The sequence below is a fragment of the Ptychodera flava genome, chromosome 11, assembly GCF_041260155.1.
Source record: "Ptychodera flava strain L36383 chromosome 11, AS_Pfla_20210202, whole genome shotgun sequence".
NCBI classification, from domain to species: domain Eukaryota; kingdom Metazoa; phylum Hemichordata; class Enteropneusta; family Ptychoderidae; genus Ptychodera; species Ptychodera flava.
Genome location: NC_091938.1, coordinates 40,061,227 through 40,088,108, shown reverse-complemented (window position 1 = coordinate 40,088,108; position 26,882 = coordinate 40,061,227). Strand labels below are relative to the sequence as shown.

At 36.8% G+C, this 26,882-nt stretch overlaps 1 long non-coding RNA gene across 1 annotated transcript in view; it reads left to right on the top strand.

The window, feature by feature from the left end:
* The first annotated feature begins 1,525 nt into the window (after positions 1–1,525).
* The window catches only part of LOC139144260 (uncharacterized), a 32,929-nt gene continuing 7,572 nt past the window's right edge, over positions 1,526–26,882 (top strand). The window contains exons 1-7 of the long non-coding RNA XR_011554795.1: positions 1,526–1,680; positions 3,197–3,343; positions 11,034–11,192; positions 13,888–13,999; positions 14,662–14,779; positions 15,692–15,777; positions 25,471–25,551. This is a non-coding gene — a long non-coding RNA (uncharacterized lncRNA). The remainder of the gene's footprint in view (positions 1,681–3,196; positions 3,344–11,033; positions 11,193–13,887; positions 14,000–14,661; positions 14,780–15,691; positions 15,778–25,470; positions 25,552–26,882) is intronic.

The window sequence follows — 26,882 nt, the reverse complement described above, 5'->3', positions numbered from 1 at the left end:
TGACCTGTTCTGACCTTAGGGCGAATCCCCTGTATCGTCTGCTGATGATGTTTTTTCTTGAATTGTGACCCTTCCTGCACTCGAAGTTATTTACCAAGGCCGTATATATGAATACTCAAGAAAGAATATAAAGAAACACTGAAAAGAGAAAATAGCGTTTTTATTTGAATTTGTAGATAACTGTGCGCGTGCTGGAACGAATTTGAACTGCCGCGCGTTACTGTGGCAATACCATAGCTACAGTGCGCGACAAGTAAAAAGTAGTTCATTGACGTTCCAATGACCTCGAGGTCACATGAATATTAATCTGCCTGTGCCAGAGATACTTATTAGCATACGCGCGATAAGAACTCTGGTTCGAGAGTGGGTCTCTGCCAGACTAGCTTTGGAGCAGAAGTGAAACGGAAGTGAGAGCGCCGCCACTGTTTGGAGTGTGCACTCGTCTATGGGGCGAATAATAGTCCTAGTCTGGTTCCCTGACCCATTTCCCCGGTAGAGGGCGTGGGGAAATATAGGGTCAGGTACCGGGTAGCCATCTTGAACAGAATTTTGTTCAAGATGGCGGAGGTCAGTCACCTGACAGAACATGCTACAACAAACATGGCTGCTACCATGAAAACGCCGGTCAAAATTCGACTGGATCAGAATTATGTTTGAACACTGGTATCCGAACCAAAAACATGGCACACGAGATGGGAAACATAAACTGAAAGGATAAATCCAGAAGTACGGAGAAATAGAGGTGATTGAAGGTGGCTGTGATATCGCAGCAGTACTTGTTGCGTGTATCGAACGCGCTAGGGTCATTGAGTCATCGCCGACTGTGGCGTGACCCCAATGACCCGAGCACGTTCGATACACGCCACAAGTACTGCTGCGATATCACAGCTAATTGAAAGCAAACTTTGTTGGAACTGTGAACGACGATTGATTTCGATGGATAGAATGGTGTCCGAATTTCGTGAAAAAATGCCAGGCATCATGTCGACGTTCTAAAAGTATTAAGAGGTGTGCTAAATCACAGTGGCTAAATCATTGAGGTAGAAAGTCTTCCTTCTACCTCCACGGCTTTGTGGTACAAACAAGAAGTTGCTGTCAAGTGAGCCTGAAAGTGCGAAACCAAAGAAAGATGAGAAAAAGTTACAAGTGTTACTTCATCCAATCACAGCTTGTTTTATTTTAACCCAATAGCGTCCATGTTTACATTAGCCGGTACCTGACCCTATATTTCCCCACGCCCTCTACCGGGGAAATGGGTCAGGGAACCAGACTAAAGAATAGTCCCAGAGCTGAATAGCCCACCAAACGACTGTGGTAACACACAGCCCTGCCATGCAGAGCTAACTGTACTGCAGCTAACATCATGCATGGAGGTAGTCTCTTCCTACCTCCATGCATCGTGTATATGTATGATGTAGCTGAAAAGGATTCTTGGAGAAAGCCAGTTTTTTGGTTTGTTTGTTTGGTTTTTTTTGGGGGGGGGGTAAGGGTGAGAGGATCTGCGCATGTGTAAATAGTACTTCCGGTTTGCTAGACTTCCTGTCGTCTGTAAGTCGTCTGTTCCACAGGTGGGACGGGCTGTGTCGCTACGTCTGTTCGAATGTTTTGTCAAATCTTGATCGGCAAGGCAGTACCAGCCCCTGCTTGATTTGGAACATGCAACAAACCTTGCATTCAACAGTAGGTACCGTAAATAAGTTTCTAGCTAAAAGCTGTCCTTGCCACCAGTTCAACTTGACCCGAGCCGTTGTTCAAGTTGTTGTGTATGTCGGCTCAGGAAGTCTTAGCTCTGCATGCAGAGCTAAGAAAGTCTTGAAGTCTTGGCTTTTCTTTTGAGACGACCCATTAAGGGACCGTCTCAGATTGTTGCGTAAGTTCAAGAAACGAAATTCCTTCGTTTCGATCAAAACCTCCCCAAACGAAAGTTCAAAAGTGCGAAATGTTGATCTGTCTGAGAGTACAATAGCATTTCGCTATCTGCTATAGCTACTGAAAAATATCTCCTTGCCACAATACAATGTCAAGTAATCGATCATAGTTGAGTGTACTAACAGGGCGTTTTATCGCATAGAAGTGTCATTTTCTTTTACATTCCCTAACAGTTTTTGCATCTCATGGCTGTTCTTTTCTTCTTGTTCCTTTTTCCCTCACTATAGTCAATCACGTATTTTTCAGTTTTCCAGTGTCAAGTATGTATACCCTTTTCCAGTCTTCCTGTGCATCTCTGTGATTTTTTAAATGTTGAGAAGTCGTCCTGATGTAAAAACATGTAGGCTTACACAAACTTTTCGTAGTCATTATGGTACTTTTCAAAGGACTGCTTTGAACCAGCCACTGGTTTACCAAAGAGAGTCATTTGTCCTGCTACACGGGGTGTTTTTTTTCGACATTTTCTCTGAGAATTATTAGTCTCGTGAAGGCTGCAGTATTCACTCAGTGCTGTTTTGTCAACACAGTGGTGAGAGTGAAATGACCAGGTGTGGTTAGAGCAGACAGATGCACATAACACATGATACTTTTTATCTTTATAAGTTGATGAATGAAATGTTTAGGATACAATGTGTTTGGGACGGGAGCGAGTTGGAAACAGCTACTGTAAAATTCGTTGGCATGAGTGTGCAGTTTTTGTCTATTGTTACACACAAAGAACTTGTGATCGCAAAATAAAAGTGCAATACTGATGTTCACTAATTGAATGGTGGTCAAATCCCCTCACCCCGCCACAAACGAATGAATTTCGCTTTTTGAACTTTTGCAACAATCTGAGACAGTCCCTAAAGTGATTCAGATTCAGGGCTGGAATTTGTTTTGAGGTTAGTTTTAATGAAAACATGCTATGTATATATCCTATATAACAAGGAGATGCTTGAATGATATTGGGTATGAAGTATTTTGAATTGAAAGTGTTTGTGTAGACTACATGTAAACATAGTCCAGTGTATTTTTACGCTCCCATGCGACATGTAAATATAGCGGGGAGTATATTTTAAACATTCCTTCTAGCATTATTGAAATCATGGCTTTTTTCCAAAATACTCAGTGCAACCAAAATGCTTGGGCAAGCAAATAAACTATTTTTATTCAAACATTGCTTTACATATATTTTCGAAAGAACAATGTACATCTAGTCATCTTATTTCAATGTCAAACCCAGACAATTTAAATATAATCATCCTGATTTATGTCTATTTTCTAGCAATGCCTACACTGGTGTGGTGGGGAGAGACCAATCAGCTTCCTGCTGTCAACATCAAGTATATCAATCATGGACAGATGTTTGGCATGGATAATTCTATCCTAGTTGTTGACCACTTGCCACCACCGCTATAAGACAAGAACAAATGTAAGTTGATTTCTTTTGCATTCAAGACAGATTCAATGATACTTTCGTATACAATCCAGGGGAGAAATGAGTGTGATTTTGGGTGTAGGTTTTGATTTGATAGGACCTGTTCTAGGGATATCTAACAAACAAACAAGCTGACTTGATCAGGTAAATCAGGTTAAGTCATTGTCACTTTCACCACCGGAAAAGGCTCAAGTTGATTTTGATATCATCACAAAGCAAGTATTGTTCCAAAAGTTACTGCAGTAGTTACACATGCTAGCTGAGTTGCTGACAGTGAACAAAAACAGAGGCAGAGTATTTATCCCTGAAAGTAGGGTTTCTGACTTTGTGGTTGTTTGTTGAAATCTTACCACATACTGAAGTATTTGATGTGTGGTCAAATATTTGTTACTGAAATTTTGTAACTTATTTCTCCTTTGGATGAAAAATGAGATAAAGTTGGTTGCTTTGTGTCTGAAAAATGACATACTGTGTGTGCTGAAGCTAATAAGGCAGGTTGACTACAATATCTCCAAATTGACTGTGAGAAAATTAAAAATTAATCAAAGTGAGGAAACAATTGTTCTGAGTGTCTGTGTACTTTTCATATTTTAGTACAACCTCCTATGTTTTGTTATCAAGAGTTTTGATGTTATCTTTGTAATATTTTACTGCAAATAGTAAGCAACATATGCAGTTCAAGCAGCAACTACAGTTTCATGACATTAATATCAATTTCAGCATTCTTATTCTCGGAAAAACAACTGCAAGATGTATATTCTGATACGGTCTATTGGTAAGAGAGAGCAGTGCTGTGCGTGTTTTGCAGACAGATTTGTAAATTTAAGATAATGTAGCTTGATGAGAGGGAATGTGACACATAATGTCATTTAACTTGTATATCATATTATTTACTATATATTACTGGTAGCTCCTATTTTGCTATGTCTCTGAGATGAATCAGTGTATTTCGTATGAAGATGCATCCTGAGCCATTGATAACATTTATTCAAATGAACATGTTAATTCCTAAATGTTTGCCAGTGAGGCTAAAAATAGTAAAAATGGTCAAAATCAAGATCTGATATTTAGTTTGGGTAACATAGGTTGAAATAATGTATAAACAGTCCTACTGATATGGTGATAATCAATAATATATCAATAAGCGAGTCCAACATGTATCTCACAAAGTAACTCAGGTCGCACCACACACATGCTGTATAAAGCTTTCAACCTAACCATAACAGAATGAGAGATACAGTGATGTGAATTTCTCACATACTAGAATACCCATACATAAAAACTGCAAAGGACAATGAACTTGACAATGATTACACCAATCACAGCCAAGAATTGTTACAGCGCAAACTTGGATCCACAGCTCCCAAGAACAGTTGATCCAGGAGGGACTATGTCATCTCATGATGACATGTTCATCTCAATTTTGTGGTTGATCATGATCTTTGTTCAAATCACAATTTTCATTTTAGCCGTAAAGTTACTATGTTTACGATATTATTCATATTCACGGGCATGAAAACAAACCATTCCTGTGTATTTGTGGGCAGTCACGTGGTTCAGCTCGACCAATTAAAACGCGATGGGCAGGGCATGGTAATATAATCTATTTTCAGTGACTGACCTGTTTTTTGACGGGGAATCCCAATATTTGATTTACCAGCACTGAAGAAATTTTTCAGCAACTTCCTTATTTCTGTATATGATATATTTTTTTACAGCATTTATAAATCTACTTCCTTATTGCTGAATATGTAATATATTTTTACAGCGTTTATAGTTCCCAATACTTGGAAATTGACCATTATGATTTACACAAAAGTGGCGCTCCCATTTTGTATCTACTTGATCAGTTAGGGGTACAGGACCGCAATATTTCTCTGAGCTTCTACATCAATACACTCCAAAAAGATAGCTGTGCTCTTCCTCAGATTCTCGACTTCTCAGTATTCCGAGAGTTTTCACAAAGACTTTTGGCAAGAGATCTTTCTCTTACATTTGCCCTGCATTATGGAACAAACTTCCTTCTGACCTTCTCCACTCCAACTCTACTCTTACTTTCCACCTTTCCCTCAAGATTTTCTCTTTAAACGGTAGTTTAACCATTTTCGTTTGCCCAGTCCTCTGATACAGTGTACCTTGTCATTTTTGTCCCTCAAGCTCTGTTGTCAAAGATTAGGCGCATTACAAATGTACTTTTATTATTCCTTTGGGCCTTTGGCCCAAAGTACTAATGTGATGATGCGGCCTCTGTTTGTTGCATACAGTGGGCCGTATGCTGTGGACGCAGGTATCTCAGAAACGCTTCAGTAACTTTTTCTGAAATTTGGTCTGGTGGTCACTTTGGCATGTATCTCAAACGGTCTTTTTCTTTTTTTGATTGAATCATTTTAAAGTCCCTTTTTTAGCTTTTTTGTGAAAACCACTATTTCAATTTTTCCTCAAAACCACTGATTTGATTATTGTGATATTGGCATGGGTGTTCGTATAGTTGAAATGCCGTCAGCTATGTTCAAAATTTGGTGATACATGCCTTGTATATTTTTAAACAATATTTTTATCCATTTTTATTTTATATTTACTTGATTTTGACTCGCTTTCGTTAAAGCTACCGTCTGCGCATGCGCACAACTCTAGGACAAAATCTGAGTTGAAGAATCGAATCGGACGCCATCTTGTTTCTCGGTCTGGGCACATTTTTTACGTTGTGAACGTTTCACTGTGTATTTCAATATGTTCTATAGTTATGAAGTTGACAGTGATGCACTTTTGCGGCTGTCGTGTATTTTTTGGTACGAAAGGCGCCTTTGATCGACTGAAGAATGATGGTACCGGCAGGCATATCAGTTCTACTGAGGAAGTAATCCACTGGCCCGCATAGGTCAGGGACTCACTTAATGGAGAACCACTTGATTTCTGGGGGGGGGGGGTATGGAGGATTTTGAGAAAAAAAAATTGTCACCAGGTGAAATAAAGAAAAAAATAAGCCTGTAATGGCTTGAGAAAAAAAATTCTCATAACAGACAGAAATAAAAAGGAATTGTCATAATGCAGTTGAAATGAGCAAAATTTTGGAAACTTCATTCTCATGTGTTCTTTGCTAGCATGCTGCCATAGGCAGCGCAAATGTTTTTACCACAAGCAATTCTCATGTGTTTTTTTTTCCCAGCACTTATGATATAAGCATTCACTACTTTACACCTCAGTGCACTCGATGTTTTCCTTCCCTTTTCTGACCCAAGAAATCATATTTCAGGATTTCTGTTGCAATATCTCAATGGTACAGGCAATATCTAGATGGGACTATTTGACTTCTGTACATTGTGAAAATTTAAAACACAAGACAGGAGTCAATAAACTAGTGTAAAAACCAATATATTATTCTCTCAACATAAATATGTTAGAAAGATTACAAGTTGTCAAAGAAAAATTGAGGAACAACAAATATAATGAAATACAATGTGTGAGCCTTGTTTCTCTGACCACAAAAGATAACATCTCCCCTGAGAACTTAAAAGGAATTGACTGTATAAAGAAAAGCAGGTATAGTACTGATCACTGTTGATTTGCCAAAAAAGTGTTCTATAATTTAAAGTTGTATATATACTAGACTTTCCATTTTGTTTTCATTCGTTGGAATGTAAAATGAATATATAAAACCATCCTGTGATATGTGAAACACTGGCTTAAATTTGAAAAATTGCACTGCTACTCTATTTGATAAAAAAATTGATGCAGTGTGACAGTTGAAATTAAAAAATGCTGTCTCTCTGACAAAAAAGTTCCCATACCCACTTCCTGCATACCCCCCCCCCCCGAAATCAAATGGGTCTCCCCTTAATATGCGCATGCGCATATAACAAGTTAGCGTTGTTTTGCAAGGACCAGCTCCTGGCGAGGACTTTGAAAAATCAAACCGACGCTGTCTTGTTTCTCGGTCTTGTGCGAATTTTGACGTTTTGAAGCTTTTAGCGTTTATTTGATGATATTTTGTAAATATGAAGTTCACAGTGATTGTATTTTTGTTGCTGTCATGTATTTTTTTGGCACGAAACGCTCCTTCGTTACCGGCGAATCCATTGCTTTAGAGAGGCAATCCCACTGGCGGCCCGTTAGTAATAGCTGGGTGAGAGCGAGGGAATTCGCTCTGTCCTTCTACCTCCATGTCATAACAAACTAGCGTCGTTTTATGTTGATGTACTGTCCTTTCGACACAGCGATAACTTTAAGTTTTCTGTTGCTTATTTTGGGTAATTTCGACAGTTGTGCATTGATTTTGACATCATTGTTGAAGACAGTGTGTGCTTTGGACTGTCGACAGTCCTCGTGCCTTCTTTTGACCGGATCCGGAGTCACTTGCGGTAGTAATCCAACGTAGGCGATCGAGCGCCGAAGGCGCAAGGTCGAGTGCCGAAGGCACGAGCTTGTATAAATACCGAAAGCTACGCGAGACCAAGCAGTACAAGCGACTGGCGAGAGTCTATGTGTGCTTTTCTTGACCGATTTACGCGCACTTCAGAATTACGGCATAATCCGACATGGTAATTTGGCATGATCATCAATCATACATGATCCGAGATTGCACTTTAGCAAGGTCACGATAACTAATGTTGTTTGTTTCACTGTCGTTTAATACCTATATTTCCACTAAAAGACCATTAGAATTTCCTCCTGGCTACTTTGAAATCGTGCACTGGCATGCATGTAGTTGTCAACATCACTATGCTTGAATGTAGTAGACTCTTACTATGAATATATCGACTGTCACTGCATATTGCATATGTGTGCAAGTCACTCCATATCATATCAAAAAATGTAGTATTGCGATGTTTGAGCTGCCACAAGCCAGAATTTACAGTTTATGAGAAAGTTATCTTGCATGTAAAACTCAGTTCTACTGTGAACAAAATGCAAGCTATGTTGCATAACTATGGTGAATAACTTTGTACCTATCACCGTGTCAGAAAATCAGAAGGAAACAACCACTCAGACAAACTCTGGTCAGGATGATACTGTCCAATTTTAATATTTGTCTCTCGGCACACACTAGATACTCATGACTGTAAAACAACATTTCCATATAATTGTATATTCAGTTTTTATATTTAGTTTGCTTTTCACCATATTCTATGTCCTTCCCTGCACTACATAATTCAAAATTAAATATTGTTTTTGGCCTATACATACTTGAGGGGTAAGCTTATTTAGTCTCATACATTAAAGATGCACTGTTGACCTTCAGAGTCCAAACTTTTTAGCTCCCATAGCCATATGTATATATGGCAATGGAAGCTATTCTTATAGGCTAGGAAAATGTCTGTATGTCTGTATGTCTGTATGTCTGTATGTCTGTATGTCTGTCCGTCAACATCAAAAACTCCAAAACCGCTGCACATTTCATCTTGATATTTGGTGTGTACATGGATGATGGGCTGTAGATGAGATTTTGTTCAAATGAAGTTGTCATTGCCAAAAATATGCAAATTAGTGCCAAAAAAGGCGTTTTTGGTAAAAATCTCCTTCTTCATAACCGCTGGTCAGACAGCTTTGATATTTGGTATACAGGTCCCTAGGGATAACCCAACTTGGATTTGTTCAAATTGTGATGAAATATGCAAATCTGTATTTTTAAGGAATTTTTTTGTCATTTTTGGTCAAAAATTTATTTCATCAAAACCGCTTGTCTGACAGCTTTGATATTTGGTATACAGGTCCCTAGGGATAGCCCAACTTGGATTTGTTCAAATTGTGATGAAATAAGCAAATCTGTATTTTTAAGGAATTTTTTTGTCATTTTTGGTCAAAAATTTATTTCATCGAAACCGCTCGTCTGACAGCTTTGATATTTGGTATACAGGTCCCTAGGGATAGCCCAACTTGGATTTGTTCAAATTGTGATGAAATAAGCAAATCTGTATTTTTAAGGAATTTTTTTGTCATTTTTGGTCAAAAATTTATTTCATCAAAACCGCTCGTCTGACAGCTTTGATATTTGGTATACAGGTTCCTACAGATAAACTAAATATGATATACAGAATATATGATGAAATCTGCAATTTTGTATTTTTGGTGCAATTTTTGCCATTTTTGGTCAAAAATGTGTTTCTCAAAAACTACTTGTCTGATGCCTTTGATATTTGGTATACAGGTTCCTGGGGGTTCTCTTAGTGTGATATAGTGAAATTTGATGAAATCTTCAATTTTTGTATTTTTGGGTCAGTTTTTGCCGTTTTTGGTCAAAATATTTGTTTCTCAAAAGTTACTCATGTGATAGCTTTGATATTTGGTATACATTTTTATACATAATATGATGAAATCATCATTTTGTATTTTTGCAGCTAATTTTGCCATTTTAGGTCAGGCCATCCTGAAATGAGCTATCAAAGATCTCAACCTTCTTCATCAATACATATGTCACAAAACGTTGCTCTCTTCATACACAGCAGAGCTCTGTCGACCATTGGGTCGTTTGTTAGCTCCCATAGCCATATGTATATATGTTTACAAGTTTACATTTTATTGAAAATCTCAATAGCCACTGAGCAGATTAGATGAAAAATTAGCATGTAAGTACTTTGGGCTGACCTGAAATGATTGTGCACATCTTGGGTCAGTATCTTGGACTTGCTATTTTTCATGAATTTTTTTGTAATTTTCTCCCATTTTTGGTCAAAAAATCTTCTTCTCTGAAACCACAAGTCTGATTGATTTGAAACTTGGTATGGAAGTGCATAGGAGTGACCTTTCTCAAATCTGGGCAAATCGTGGTGAAATTTGCATATTTGCATTTTTTGGCTATTTTTTTCATTTTTGATCAAAAATTTTTTTAACTCTGAAACCACACGTCCGATTGAGTTGAAACTTAGTGTAGAGGTTTTTACGGGTGACGTCAGTAAGATTTGATCAAATTCTGGTGAAATTTGTATAATTTTATTTTATTGGGGGAATTGTTTCTATTTGTGATAAAAAAATCTTTTAGCTTGATTTTAGCTTGTTTTGATAACTATATGGGAGCGACCAGTGACATTGTCACTATTTTTATCATTGTATTGTAGATAGGTGACACTCCAAATACTAAGTAAAGGTTGTGGTGATGTAACAAGCAAATTTTTTTAGTCAATGGCCCAAATTTATTTTCTATTTGATGGACAATAAATACATGTATAATCAATGCCAACAATCCAGTTTAAGTAATTTGGTTTAGATTAGCCATTGTCCATTATATTACAATAGTTTGTGGCTAATTTTTCTCCCCTTCTGTATCATATAAAGTTCACCGTTTCCTGTTTTAGATATTGTTGATTCTATTGAGTTCCATCTCTTATTCTTGATTCACTTTCATATTAACTTTCATTTATGTCCAAACAATTTGACTTTTTGCCAAATTTCACATTTATGGCAAATATAAACAGTAAGGAAGGCACAAAGGACGTCGGTGCCCCCGGGCCCCATGTTATTATTATTTTGAAATCTTCAGAAGTTAATCTATGATACTGAAGTAATTTAGTTCCTGTGATTCCTTAATAGTTTTGATATTCTTCTGCATACATATTATCGTTCTTACAAGTGTCAACTTTGTTTCTACATTTATTAAACTGCTGAACCTATTTGGTTTTTCCCAGCAATGACGGAAGATACTCAACAGTTTGGCTTAGTTTGCTCACTGTAGAATGGCTCCTTTTTTCAGGCGATGCTGATGATTGCTTGGTTTGTAAGTCTAGACTCCACAGTAGTCTATGCTGGTGATATCAGTGATATCAGCCAGTTTGGAGTTGGCAACTGATCAGTGATAGTGTCATCGTCCTCTGGTATTGGTCCAGCAGTGTCTTCAGTAGGTATCTAAAAGGTAAGCATATCATTCTGTTTTTTATGAATTCTTAGCCCTTTTAGGTCTGACTTGCTAGTAACATGCTAAAATTTCTACTATATATAGTATAGGGAATATGACCTGATAGTTTTAATGTGAGAGAGTGGAGTTATCAATGTACTTTATATGGTACATACAATACCTTGAAATTGCCAATCAACAATACACCAGTTTCAGGTCCCAAACCAGCTTGGACCCAGGCTGTACGTGTGTGATCAAGCACATGTAACATTCAAATGGATACAATCATCAAAACACCAAAGAGTGAACTCTTCTATAGAATGCTTGGTAATAAATTGATGAGAGAATTTGTATTGAGTATAAGTTAACTGCAGGCAAACATTCACCAACCATCTCATGAATATTCATAGCACTCTCCATAGAAGAGACCAGTCTGTGGTACATATTTTGCAACTCTATATCATACAGGTCAGATCTCACAATTCCCCAGCTTGGTCATTCTAGCCTCAGCTATGAGAGCAGACTTCATCTCATCAAGTAGTGACTGTGTGTACCAAAGAGAAGTTTGCTTACACAGAACCTTTTGGTCTCATTTTACAACAACTATTGTGAAAGGTGCCCTCTTTATGAATTACTGGTACCGGTATATATATTAGGGACAACTATCTAATACACTGATGTGGAAAATAGCCAGCAGCCGGCAAAAACAACCAGCTGTCGGAACCTTTTGGTCTCATTTTACAACCACTATTGTGAAAGGTGCCCTCTTTATGAATTACTGGTACCGGTATATATATTAGGGACAACTATCTAATACACTGATGTGGAAAATAGCCAGCAGCCGGCAAAAACAACCAGCTGTCGGCAAAATTTTGCCGGCTGTGAAAATTCTTTTTAGATGTAAAATCAATGTCATTTCTGCTGCAGTGTAAAAGAAAAAGCCAAAATCTTCTCACAAATCTTTAAAAATAAATGTAACTGCAATAAGAAACAGCAGTATTTTGTATTTGTGTGTCCGAAAAATCAATCGTATTCGAGTACGAGGATGTATACATACGTGCGTTCACACTGAAATGGCCACTTGCGTTAAATTCAGTCTGCTACGGGATCAGGCATTAGTTGAGTACTAAGTTTACAAAATCATAGAGTTTCATGTCTTTTCAGACTCCCAAAAATTCCTAGTTGAACGAAATCGAATTGTAAACAAGAGTACGCTGAAAAAAATCTACATACACGATCGATACGTGGTTACGTGTGCTTGTTGGAATGCAGTGCACAGGTCATGCAGGTCGCAGTTGACCTCGCTGGATGTTTTTTGGTACGTCATTGTCGGCATGTGTTCGGCTAGCTTTCTGAGTGACTTGGTACAGTCACGTAGTTGTACTTGCATGATGACAAGCCTATGTAAACTTTGCGGAGATTGCACGCAGAACGTAAATCTTCGGCGATAAACAGCCAAGTATCAAGAAATTCTTCAGTGGTTTCTCTGATAAACAGGCGAACAAACTCTCGGCGAAAAATCTGCCGATGAGCCTGCCAGCAAGCCTACCAGCACTTTAGCAGTTTGTCAGTGCAAGTCCTACTCTGGATATTGCAATCAAAAGCAACCGAGTCGAGTTCCCACGTGGCCCTGCAATGCCAGCCATGTTCCAGTATTATCGAAACAACTGAATGTGAACCGTGTTCAAGTGAAACTGTTGAAACAACCGCAAGTTTCGCTACTAGTGATGTCAATTCATCTGGTCGTGAATAAAACAACAATGTACAGTACATGTTATCTCAGAGTGACGGTGAGGAAAAAATCCTAGCTGTGTTTAGCAATGTATTCGGTGGCAACGATGAGCGAAAAATCAGACTTCATAATTTCTATTTGTGCAGCAAAAGCTGCTGTTCTTCGATTCCGACGTACAACAAATATGGGGACAATTCTACAAGTAAATTTTAAGTTTCTCGCACGTGTCTTTTGAAAAGAAAATTGGGCTTTGACGAAGTTACCGGTTTATGGTGGCCAATGTACATCTAACAAACGAGGTTATACAAATAATAAATGTTAAATGTTCAGAAATAAAATACCTGAAGAGAGATCACCTGACTGTCCTACAATGCAAGATTTGATCAAAAAATTCTTAAAATGGGTCCAGGAGAGCCATTCTGGAGACTTCAAAATCAAAAAAAGTTTTAAAAAGTTTTAAAATTTACCTCTTTCACTGTCACAAGAGATTCAGTGTCATTGTCCATGTCGCTGTCACTTTCCTCTGGCTCTGACTTATCAAATTCATGGAGAGATTCTTCATAGTTCTCTTCCATTAGGCAAAAAAATAATTGATTTGTTTCTGGTCACCACTCGCATCACTTCAAAGTGTGTGTGTCAACTCTTTTTTTCCTGTATTTCAGTTGCCCCTATGGAAAAAAAGGGAAAAATGTATCCAATTCCACCAAAAATTTTAAAAATTGGAAAAAATCGCATTGCCGCATCACTTTTAACTCATGTCAATGACCAGAAACAAACCTATTATTATTTTTTGGCCTTATATTCTTGGAAAATATTCAGACATGAACAAAATTAAAACCTTGTGCGATACTAGGAGATCCAACACTGCATCATAACTTTGCTTGCTATTCACTGTTAAGTGAAGTGTGTAAGTGTTAATATGACCTTTGAACTTACTGGCATATATGGTAAAATGTTTACGGGATATGTTTCCTTTTACAGCAAGTAATGGTTGCCATTGGATGATCCTGCCTAAAACCATGAGCATTATATTTACTTTCGTTGATCGAGTGTGCTCACATTGTAAGGCCTGTGATATTACTGTCCTTTAAAGGTAAATAAATATTCACAGATTACAGCTTCAGAACTTTTACCAGCGTAATAATAAGTAGTCCAGTTTCCCTGATTATCTTACTCCATGTCATATGTAATTATGTATGTGTTGATTTTTCTGCTGTAAACCAGTAGTGCTACTAATTCAATTTGATCAGATAATTCACAGCAGACAGTGCCACTGATGATGGATCAGCTAGAGTATCTGCCAATCACAGAATTACCAGTCTTTCAACATATGCACACATTCAGACCTGGTACATCCCGTCAAACACTATCTTCCAGCAATTTAATTTTACCAGTCTTTCAACATATGCACACATTCAGACCTGGTACATCCCGTCAAACACTATCTTCCAGCAATTTAATTTTACCAGTCTTTCAACATATGCACACATTCAGACCTGGTACATCCCGTCAAACACTATCTTCCAGCAATTTGACTGCAACTGAACTCTTGGAATATATTGAATTGTTAAATTGTTAGCATTATTATTTGCACTGTAGAAGAACTCAATACTTATAATGTGGTGACAGTCAACTTACCATCTGAGGCATGTGTAAGATCAAGAGTCTCAGTTAGTCGCTCATTGCTGTATATTTTCAGATCTTAATGGGATATTTAGTTGTCCTTCCTTCACTTTGTCTGTAACTTCATTCCAGGTTAACTTCGCAGTGTGTAGCATGTCACCCAGAGTTGATGATCTGAAGTGTTTGAGTGATGACACCCTGCAAAACTTGTACATTGAAGAATGCAGTCAAACTAACACTACAGGTGCAGGTAAGTTATTTTTGCAATTTGTATGCCCAGTACTTTGCTGTAAGTCTTATCTCCAATACTATGTTTTCAAAACATACTTTTATGTATTATGTACCGGTACATTGTCAAAGCATTTGTTCAGTAAATCTTTGCATACTTAATATTTCATCTCACTGTTCAAAGTGGCAAAAGTAACAAACATTGTAAACTGAGAATGACTTAAAATTGGATGATTTTAAGATAGAATGCACCTCGAGGACATATATTTGGACTCTGAAACTTTTCCAATTCTTTTCTTATCTACCACTTGCAGGGGCTAATTTTAAGTTCTTGTTGTAAGAAAACTTGTCATCCTCTTAGTTTTTCGAAAATCAAAAATTATATTTTCCCCACAGAGTTCACACAGGGATGGCGGTCATTTTGAATTTCAAAGATCAGGAAATCTCTTGTATTTGTCTCTCAAGCACCAAAGTTTACATGTTGACCCCTGATTTGTATTTTCAATTTGGTGAGAGAATGGTCAAAAGCTTTATTGAGGAAAGTTTGAGCAAAAGTTTTAAGTCTCTCACTTTCAAGGTGCCTTAATCAATCACATTAGTGTTTGGTTTTGACAGCTATTATTGTAGGACTGTGTCTTAGCTATTGTATGAAACTCTCCTGGTTGAAGTTCTTACTGGATTACTGTCAGGTTCATTTGCCCCATCCAGGAATTCCACTCCACCTCCTCTCTGCTTCCACCAAACATGTTCTCTTCTGATGATTAAGTCAGCAATTCTTTCATAATGCGCTTGTAGCAGAGTTCATGATCATCTCATCAATCTCGGTGGAAAGATAGTATTTTCTTCAAAGGTTAGGGACTTCCCTAGTTCGGAAATCTCTGAATCAGCACTGGGCGTTGGAATTTTATTCATGTAATATTGCTTTTTTTAACAGAGTGGCAAGAAGATGCAATAACTCCCCTCATATCCTTCACCTTACTTACCAAGGGTGCTTTCTACATAGTAATGTTACATTAGGAGGTAAGTTTCTATCATAAAGGATGATACCTGTGATTGCTGTGAAAGATGAAATCACTTTATATGTCAGTCAAACAGTAAAGTTCTCAGTTGTATTTTATTTATGTGAACTATTTAATCTGTTTGCATTGAGGTGTGTGTGTGTGTGTCTGTGTGTGTGTCTGTGTGTGTGTCTGTGTATCAAGTTTCTCTTTATTTCACAACAATTATATATCTGTCAAAGATGAGAGAAACAGCATTTAATAAATACTTTAAAAACAAGTTGTGGAAATAAGACTTCCTCAAAAACTGGAGATCCTCTTCAGAAATTGCAAAACTCATTTTAGAAGGTCAATGGAAAGAAGCAAAATTCAACAAAGTGTTTTTGAATCGCTGTTTGTAAAAATAAACACAAAGGAGTGAATTCTACATCTTTGTCTGTACAGGTTATGATGTGTTCATGCAATGATAAGGTAATTTTCATAGTTGATAATGATGATGATACAGAGGATATGAAAATCACAAGATAACATACTGGTACAGATGTAAAACAATTTTCCAAACCAAAGCGTGATAGTCATGAAACTGTTAAAATTTTAGTCTTTCAAAATCTTTTCAAAGATCATTTCAAAAACCATGCAATCATCCTAACTTTCGGTACATACTGTACACTGCATGGGTCACTGAGAATGGTATGAATTTGTGCATGTGTATATTTCCGCCCCACAAAAAAACTTGTAAACTGCCTCAAATTGTCTTGGCATTTCTTCACGAACACATGTCAGAAATAGGATTGTGTTCATGTACATGTACAGATGTTAGTCACAAACTATGCTAAAGAGCCAAAACATGGAAATTGTCAAAAATGAAAACATAGCTTGATTGATTAGATTGGATATGGTATAATAGGTACTGTAAGTGGAGTTGGTGTTTGGATATTGCAAGAAGATGACACTGATGCTTGTCTAGAATTTTCCTTCGGAAATTAAGGTAGAACGCACCTCGGGGACAGACATTCAGACTCTCAAACTTTTACAGTTCTCTTCTGATATACCACATGTGGGGGTTCATTTAAAGCTCTTGGTGAAAGAAAACTTTTCACCGGCTTAGTTTTTTCGAATTTCGAAAATTTTTATTTTTCGCCATAGAGTTAACACAGGGATGGCAGCCATTTTGAATTTCTAATATCGGTAAATCTTGGGTAATTTGTTTCTCTAGTACCAAAATTTGTGCGGTGACCCCCTATTTTTATTCTTGATTTTGAAAGAGAATGATTGAAAGATTCCTTGAGGAAAGTTAGAGCAAAAGTTTAAGTCTTTCACTTTCGAGGTGCATATTACCTTAATCAGGTTTGAGGTGATAGCACCAAAACTTGATTCTTTCTATCGGGAGCTCTAGCTCATTATAATGGAGTCAATTAGCATATCCATACTGTTTAATAGTGAGCACATGACTAAAGGAGCTAATATTAGTTGTTTCTTCATTCTTAGTAAACAATTGAATTCCATTTTGATAATTAGAAGTTCAATATTGCAATTGTTGTAATTTTTTACAGTTATTTATGGCTGTTTTTATTGTAACCTAAAGCTGTAAAACATTCCCAGCTGAAAGTACAGTATAGAACCTGGCAGCGGACAGAAATTTCCAAAATTTACTTTTAACACTTTGGAGTGTTTATACTGTAACTTGATGATTGATACTTACATATGATCTGTAATATATTCCACAACTGAATTTGACAGTTCTAGAAAATGTTGTGAGCTAAGCATATTTTACAGGTCAAAAGGCATAAAGAGGTGTGTGCTCCAAAACAGGTGATAAGGGTTGTTGCTGTCTCAAGACTACAAGAAATATCCACTGTTGGAAATTCCCCTTGTGCCATTGCATGAGTCAGTGTGACCAATTTTGTCCTGCTAGTGTTTCACTTCTCCATGTCACTGCTGTATATTATAGTGTTAATATTAACTATTCAAGCAGACCATTACTTCCAGCTCATTTACCATTTCCTTTGTGGATTTCATCAAGAATGGAAGGCTGGGCAGCTACTGGTCTCCGATGCCTGATACTTGTCTATGGGATAGGTGTGTTTGGAGCAAGCTTTCACCCACCCCCTATCACACCATGGAAAGTATACAATCAGAGCTATGTGCAGATCGCCAGTAGTGATGTCAACTCCATACCAACAAACCTACCAGAGTACATTACACATGTACAATTTACAAACAACAACATTACACACATCAGTGCTTCAAGTTTTGTTGGACTTGGCCATCTCATAACATTGGACATTGTGCATAATCCACTGAGATACATTGAAGAGAGATCATTTATGGAGTTGACCAAGCTTGAGAGACTGGGTCTCAGCTGTTCTGTAGAAACTCATTTGGATAGCAGCTACCCTTATCCAGTTGTTACAGAAAATGTCTTCTATGGCTTGGAGAAATTGAACTTCTTGCAGTTGATGATAATGGGCATAGAGAAACTGAACAAAAGTTTCTTTACACACATGCAAAACTTGGAAATGTTAGATCTGAGAAGAAATCCCATACAGGAAATAGATGCTGACGCCTTCGACTACCTAGAGAAGTTGGAATTACTGGATCTTTCATATACCTACATCACAGAGCTACATCCACAGACATTCCAGAAGCTATCAAAGTTGAAGACATTGAATGTTTCTCCAACAAGACTGCATGTCATTCCATCAGATGCCTTGGCAAAATTGCACAGTCTCAAAATTCTTGTGATTGGTGGCAATTTTTCAGAAACTCACTTTGGGGAATCAATAGAAAACATTACATTGGAAAAGGTGACTTTCCAGTTAATGTACACAAAAACTATATTTGAGTCCACACAAAAAAATGACAGCGTAGTTACAGAAGGTGCCTTTTATCACTTGCGCTCAAGATCATTGGTAGTGGATAACAATTACTTTGAATTAACCTCAGTCATGTCAAAAAACCTGACATACCTCCTTTCACCATATTTGACATCACTTTCTTGTTCAGGAGTTGCATCTTTAAGTTTACCAATTGAGATACATACAATAACTAAAGCCACTTTATTTCCTGCAAATGTTACCAAATTAAACTTGTCAAAAAATAAAGTGAAAACAATCAAAGCTGCTGCTTTCAAAAATTTGAGAGAACTGCAGGTACTGAACCTCAGTTCAAATACATTAAATGAGTTGCACAAGGAAGCCTTTTGGGGTTTAGAAAAATTAGAAGTTTTGGATTTGTCAAAAAACACGCTTGATATGAAATCTGTTAAAGCTTTGGGAGTTTTTTCAAATCAAAACTACAGTCTTAGAGTTCTCAACATTTCATGGAACACGCAATTGATAGGCAGATCACATGAAGATAAAGTCTTCAGAGAAATATTCAATATACCTACCTTGATAGAGTTAGCAATGATGTCAATGGATCTCAGTGATGAAGATGAAATAATGTCAGGCAGCCTTTGCGGTGTCCCTAACCTGCAAGTGCTAAGTCTCAGAGATAACAAGTTGTTTAAATGTGGGTGTCTGTTAGAATTTAGATCACTTCGTTTTTTGGACTTGGCCAATAACCAGCTTTATACCCCACCTACTTCTAGCACCAGCAGTGAACATGTGTTTTCAAAACTTCCTAATCTTGAATACTTGAATCTCTCTGGCCAGAAGTTTGACCTTAGAATTTTGCAAGGTGCAAGCTTGATTAGAAATTTGGTTCTCATGAATAGAGAATCAACCAAAGATGAAGATACTTGGGATAACTCATTCAACTCTCACTGGAAGGAAATGAATTTGCAGTTCCCTAACCTTACTGAACTGGTTCTTGCACATACAAGAATTTCCTATCTGTCTCAAGCTGTCTTTGATAGTATTCCAAGTGCACAATCGCTGCAACTTAATAAGAATGAATTGACCTTTCTAGACATGACACTATTCAAAAATCTTACAGATTTGCATTATCTTGACATGAGTGGTAATAGCATTGTCACAATTAAAGGCAGTTCATGGCATTTACCCAATCTCCACACATTGTTGTTGGCCAGAAATGCATTGACCTACATTCCAGAATCTTTCCTTGGTACAAAGTTTTTACCATCTTTGCGATTCCTTGATTTGCAGCAAGTGACTTTAAATTGTGACTGCCAGCTAAACTGGTTTAGAAAGTGGGCCCATAGTGACAGAATTGTGGTCGTTTATGGGTTTTATGATTATCAGTGCTCACTACGCAATGATCCTGAAAAGTCCCACATGTACTTGAAGGACTTTGATCCATGGCTGTTGAACTGTAAGTCTCTCCTGCATGTGTATCTATCAGTTAGCCTTCCTTGCACCATTTGTGTTCTGGCTGTAGTCCTTGGTCTTTGTGTGTACAAAAGGTGTATGTTAAGTATGCTTGCTTATGTTGAAATTAAAGATGTGGAGGTATCATGAGTTGCCCGATCTGGAAGAATCCGAAAAGTATTTTGATGCCTTTGTGTCTTACAACAGTGCAGATGAAGATTGGGTAGCTAGAGAACTACTTACTCACTTAGAAGCAGGTGACCCTAAAAATTTCAACATCTGCGTCGATTTCAAAAATTTCATACCTGGCAGAACAATTATTGATAACATCATAGACAGCATACAGGGCAGCAGAAAGACTATATTAATATTGACACCAAATTTTGTTAGAAGTGAATGGTGTTATTTTGAAATGGAAATGGCTCAGCTTAGATTATTTGAAGAAGGTAGAGATGTTGTGATTCCTGTTTTGCTTGAGCCAATCCCAGACAGAGATTTGACAAGAACTCTGAGAAGACTTTTTGCAAGGAAAACTTATATTAAATGGCCAAGGGAAAACAATGACACAGCTAGAGAACTTTTCTGGGCCAAGTTAAAAGAAGCTATCAAAGTTCCTAGTAGAGTTGATCGCAGATAAAGGGTCTGAGGCATGTGTAGGGAAAGATTTTTGATCCCATGGGAAACTAAAGCTTTGTTGTCATGAGTCCTGCTTGTCCCTGTGGAGCGCTGAATTCAGCTAACTAGATATAGAAACAATTGCATCCATACACAGCAAAAGTGTTGATAAAGTGATTGCAAACTGAACAGGTATACACCTACACTGTTCCACCTCATAACTTAAACAGGAAATTACAGGACCGTGGGCACACAATAGAGGGGAATTACTGATGACGCAGCCATTTGCATACACTGGGTGGGAGTTTTTGAATTCTCATAGCATTGCTTTGACCATATGAGAAATTTGAATAATCATGATCGACACTTACGTGACATATGCAAAGAGGTGTCAAATGGTTGTTCAGGGAACACGTTTTGAAACACATGCGTTCTACGACAAAAAGTGAAACATTTTTACAGTTTATTTTCAACTCAAGTTTAGTCAATATAGTCACGGACATCATATGCAAGATTCAAGTACAATGAACGCCTGAAACATGTGAAAATTATGGGATTCTGGGACCAAACACGACACGTCCGATCAGTAGCGTAGCTTTTTGACATTTGCATAGATTTACGATAATCCAGCTTTTATAGGGGAAATTCCTCTTTAAGCTGTCTGAAGAGAACTGTGTGTAATAATTCCTGTTGCTTCAGTAAGCTATTTCTTGCAAGTGAAAGTTACTGTCTTACTGACTCCAGATTACCTTTCCAATGGTCTAACCACACTCATTCAAAATGTTATAGTTACTACTGTAAACTGTATCTGTGAGAGATTTACAATGTCACCATCATTGCAATGTTATACTGTCATACCACAGCTATGACTTTCCTCCGTATGCTTCACAAATATATTGCACAGTTCCATCAATTGATACTGTGGTAATTGTAAATGAACAAATTCCTGTGATTATGTACATAATTGCTGGAGAATTTTCTGAAAAACATTAGAGAGCATCACAGCACATTTCTGAGCATTGTAAGTCTTTTGAGACAGGCTATTCAAATATTTCATAGACTTTCACAGTACTAGCATAAGTAATGTGTTCATTTCTGTTTAATCTTCTCCTAAAAGGTTCTGTCAAGTCACAAAAAAACTAAAACTTTTTATTGAAGGTCATAAATGTCTTATTTTGTACCTGCTGTCATAACTGCTGACACAGGCAACTTTCAACCAGCGTGTACATTTATCAGTCTGCCATTTTCAGTTCCTAACGTGAACACAGTAAACAAGTGAGGTAGTGAGTCATCAAATCTAATTGTATGCTCTTCTTTCTTCCTGAGAATGTACTGTTGACATTTTAATGCAGTTAACCCAGTATGAATGAGCCAGGAACTTGAGAAAAATTCTTACCATTCCCGTCAGAATATTTGAATTTATGTGCCAAATGTTTTACCAATAATAGTCTGTGTTATAATAATCTATGTAATAGTAAGGTCTAAATGGTCTCTCATACTCCTTTCCTGTGTGATAGGTATAAGGCCATGTAAGGAAAATTCTTTGTTTATTATCCTTGAATTTTTGAAAAAACCTACCAGCCAGCCAGGAAAAAAACAAACACAGACAAAAAACACATTGTATTAACATAAGCCCAATTTTTATTTAGGTTGCTATGGAAAAATAATATTTTTATTTGTAATTATTACATTGTGTTTATTTTCTTAATTTTCTCTGAAAACCTACCAGCACACAGACGGCAAACAAAGAATTTTATTTAAAGTGCCTAAAAGGAAATGGTCACTGATATAGAGCAACATATCGGAAACGTGATATACATACAAGAATATATAGGCAGATATGACTTTGTATAATGACATTACTGGACAAACGTCATGAACATTTCTCCCTTTCCTATGAACATTGCAAGTTGCAAATGCTATGAACAGATGGCACATTTCAATAAGTTTGTTATTTTGAAGTTTGTCTGATGAAGACCTGTATGGTTTCAATATTGCTGTACAAAGGATAAATAAATACAAAAAATGAAATTCATCATTGATAACTGTGAGAATACTATAACACTCTGCTAAACAGGGATGTTTTGAATTACATCCAAAGTCTATAATATTATTAAATTGTTTAATTGTCTTGGTATACTGATCAATTGATTTACACCAGAGAATGTGAAATTATTTAATATCTATGAGAATACCGGTAGATGGCTCCTGTACCTTTTTCATTGTATAGTACAACATTTTCACGGTATATATTCTTGTGAAGGATGCCATGAAAAATTGTTATGCAGCTTTACTTAATGAACCAATTGAGAGTTTTCTTGCTTGTTTCCTATCCATGTGAATCATTTTTTCATTACTCAGATCAGGAAATTGTGGAATCATTTACATTCAATATCTCTTTTAGATAGTTCACTTTGCATATTGTACCATGATAGATGTTTGGCAAATAAAGTGTGAAATGTTCAGTGATATCATGTGAATATTTTACAGTTTGTTACTGTATGAAATCACGCCTATTTACTCACTACAGGAACTTTAAAGTGTCACATGTCTTGACATGTCAGGATACTTCCTTGTGCAATAAAGGGCAATAAATGTGTGTTGGTGCTGTCACGATGGCCATCATAGTATCTATTTGGGGGGGAGAGAGAGAGAGAGAGAGAGAGAGAGAGAGAGAGAGAGAGATTTTGAATGATTGAATGATTGATAAGTTGACTTTCGAAATGTTATAAAACTCAGAAACAGTTTATTTGATATTCTGTGGATCTCTTGTGAGGCAAGAAAATTCAACATTCATAATAACCTACAGGAAAGACTGACCCAATGAAGTGTAATTTATGTAGAGGTAAATTAAAGCATCTGTTTGTTATGTTATCATTGGATTCATCATAATGTCCTCTATCCTTGTCTATGTTTGCAAACAGCTTTATAATAATAATAATAATAATAATAATGTTTATTGCGCAACAACACACTTAAGAAGTGTGGTAAGGCAAAAATACCTGTACAGTTAAACGAAGTGTGGTAAGGCAAAAATACCTTTACAGTTCAACGATACAAGGATTAACAAACACTGGTTGTAGCTGCTGCTGGGGGAGAAAGTAAGGTACTTGAAATATACTTAACAAGGGGTAATTTATCTGACTGACTAAAGATGTAAATGAACTTCTCTTTCTGGTCTAAGTCAACGAAACCAGGACTGCACATAGTTATTGAGGAAAATAACATCTCTCTGTAGTGCTATATTTTGGACAGATCATTACATAATGGAATTCATCCTCTACTGAAGATTTACAATACTTACAAAATCTCTCATTTGCAGGGACTTTTGGGTTTGATCTCCGACCTAATTCAATTTGTAAGTTGTGATCAGAGATTCGAAGTTTTGTAAGCCACTTCCTATAAGTAAAATTTCTTATATCCAATAAATAATTTTCAAAGTGAAAAGAAGTTTTAAATTCTCTATATGTTTCTGAGTTTATTTTTTCCTGAACCCGGTTTCGTGAATCATTATGCAAATTTCTGAGCCAAGTCTGATGATAACTCTTACATAAATTATCAACAACAACACTTACTGTGGAATTGATATTACATACGGAAGTCCATACATTACTTTCACTGTAAGAATTCAAAATGTTATACACAAAATCAGACCATTTTTAAACATTAAACCTCGATGATATATGCAGACTTAAGTAAAATGTCATCGGTCAAAACCAGTCTATGCCAGTACTTGAGCATGTGTTTTATTACTGTAAACCGAATTGGATATCTACCAAGCTCTCCAATAACACCAGCATTTGAGGCATGTTTAGAAACTCCTAGAATGAATTTATAGAAAGAGATACTGACATCATCAAGAAAATTAACTTTGTCATTAATTTCATGCCCCCATATTTCACAGCCATAAGTCATAATAGGTACAATTAATGTATCAAAAAGTGCTAATGCAACTTTTACAGAGAGTGAACTATTCTGAAATAGACCCTTACGAAGGCTAAAAAGTGCTTTCATTGCCTTCAATTTAAGATTACGAAAATTACCTTTGAATTTACCATTGGAGTAATGACAAAACAAGGTAACAGTATTCTTTCACTAAGTCAAGTGCTATTCCATTGTAAGTAAGGGTAACTCCTTTTACAAGATGATTACTTTTGTTAAATACAATTACTTTTGTCTTCTTTATGTTAATAGATAATTTCCAATTACAGCAAAAATCACGCAGCTTATCAAGACATCTTTGCAAGCCAGCTCTAGTTTCTGACATCAACAGGAGATCATCAGCATACATCAGACAATTTATATGGAGTGAATTCAAATTAATAGGACAGTCCTCATCATCACCAAAAATGCAAGGAAGATCATTTAAAAAACATTAAATAAAGTTGGACTTAAATTACAACCTTGCTTGACACCTATTTTGGACTCAAATCACCAGTAAGACAATTATTGCTTTTCACACAATATTGAACATTACTATACATTGACTTGATAATGTTATAAAAATTGCCATCAATTCCATATTTCTTCAATTTCCAAAGTAAACCTGTACGCCAAACTCTATCAACGCCTTCTGAAAATCTACAAAACAACAGTAAAGATATCTCTGACTGGGATTACTGCTCGAATGACAGGATTTAGAATATACCTGCCTTTCGATAGCAGAACGTAACACAAAGAGATTGTCAGCAGTTCTCCTCTTTGATCTGAAACCAGACTTGCAAGGTGAAAGAGAGTTATTTTTGCTTAAGTAATCGATAAGCCTATTATTCAACACAGAAGTAAAAAGTTTTGCTAACAACTATTGACAGATATCCCTCTATAGTTAGATGGATCACTTGTACCAACAGGAAATACGACGGTTATGCATCTGGTACCTAGGGAGAATCTTCCTGAACCCCATTCACAAGGTAACTTTTTTACTTTTTGCTCTATTAAAATTCCTGTGGCATTCTACCTCTTAAAGGCCCCTAGAACAGCCATCTCTCTTGTGTTGTCATGGTCACATGGAATTTCTCCTATTTGGAACAAAATCTGTGTATGGCAATGACTTTTTCCAATTTTTTTTTGAAATCATATTATTATACCTGCACTTATTGTAAGGGCACACTTCCCAATCATAAAATACAAGTAAAGGCCAGGTTTTCATCTCAGTGACATGTGCCGGTGCACAATTTTTACTGTTGCAAAAGAGTGTCGATCAACCTTGTTCTGCTGTTAATGTTAAAACACTTCCCCAAGCGTTGCATCACTAACTCAATAGTAAAGTAACATCCCAAGAAGATTTTACTTTCTGAAATTTAAATGCTGCATACCCTGTGCTCTGAAAGTCTTCAACATGTATCAGTTTGCTATCAATAGTCAATGGGCACTGTATGTCAATATTTTGACTTCAGCGTTGGTTACGCCATGGCAGTTTATTTTCAACACATGTGGAGTGTTGGCAAGTGATGAAGCAAACACTCATCCTGTTCTTCACCATATCCTTGCCCCAAAAACAACTAAGACAGATTTATTTATTTCAACTTTTCAAATTTTGATGGGAGTACAAGAAAGTGGATGCAGTCAATACTTCATATAATTTTCTGGAACTACCACACTATGATAACATGACCGAATCATTGTTTTCTGAGCGATCTCTTGATATTATTGTGGCATGTCATATGATCAAAGATTCACTTTATAACAGTGCAGAAATTCTTTTTCGGACAAACCCTAGAAATAAAGATAGATTATTTTTACCATGTGTACACGTTAATAAGATGCACTAATGGTTAGTAGGAGCGGAGATTTAAACCGATAATTTTGAATCCCACTTACAGCAGTGAGTCATGAATGCCTTAACGTTGTGTATCTTCAGAGCGGCAGTGATCACAATTTATCCTGATTGTCCATTTATCTAATCGTCTCAAAACGGACGAACTACGAGCAGACCTACGAGCTCGTACGAGCGAAGTACGAGTGACGTAATGTGCCGTACTTTCAAAGTACGAGTGACGTAATGCAGGTCCCAAAATCGACAAAGTGAGCGTCAAGCTGAGCGTGGAAAAACAAAAACAGCGTCGAACTGAGCGTTGAAAAAAAAAGACAAAATAGGATTCGAAATGAACGTAGAAACATGCCAAACAGAATGTCAAAGAGGGGTTTCTGAGTACGGGTGCTAAAATATAGCAAATATGCGAAATAAACACGTAATGACTTGACTGATTTCAGCTTGAATATAGCAAATACGGGAACGAGT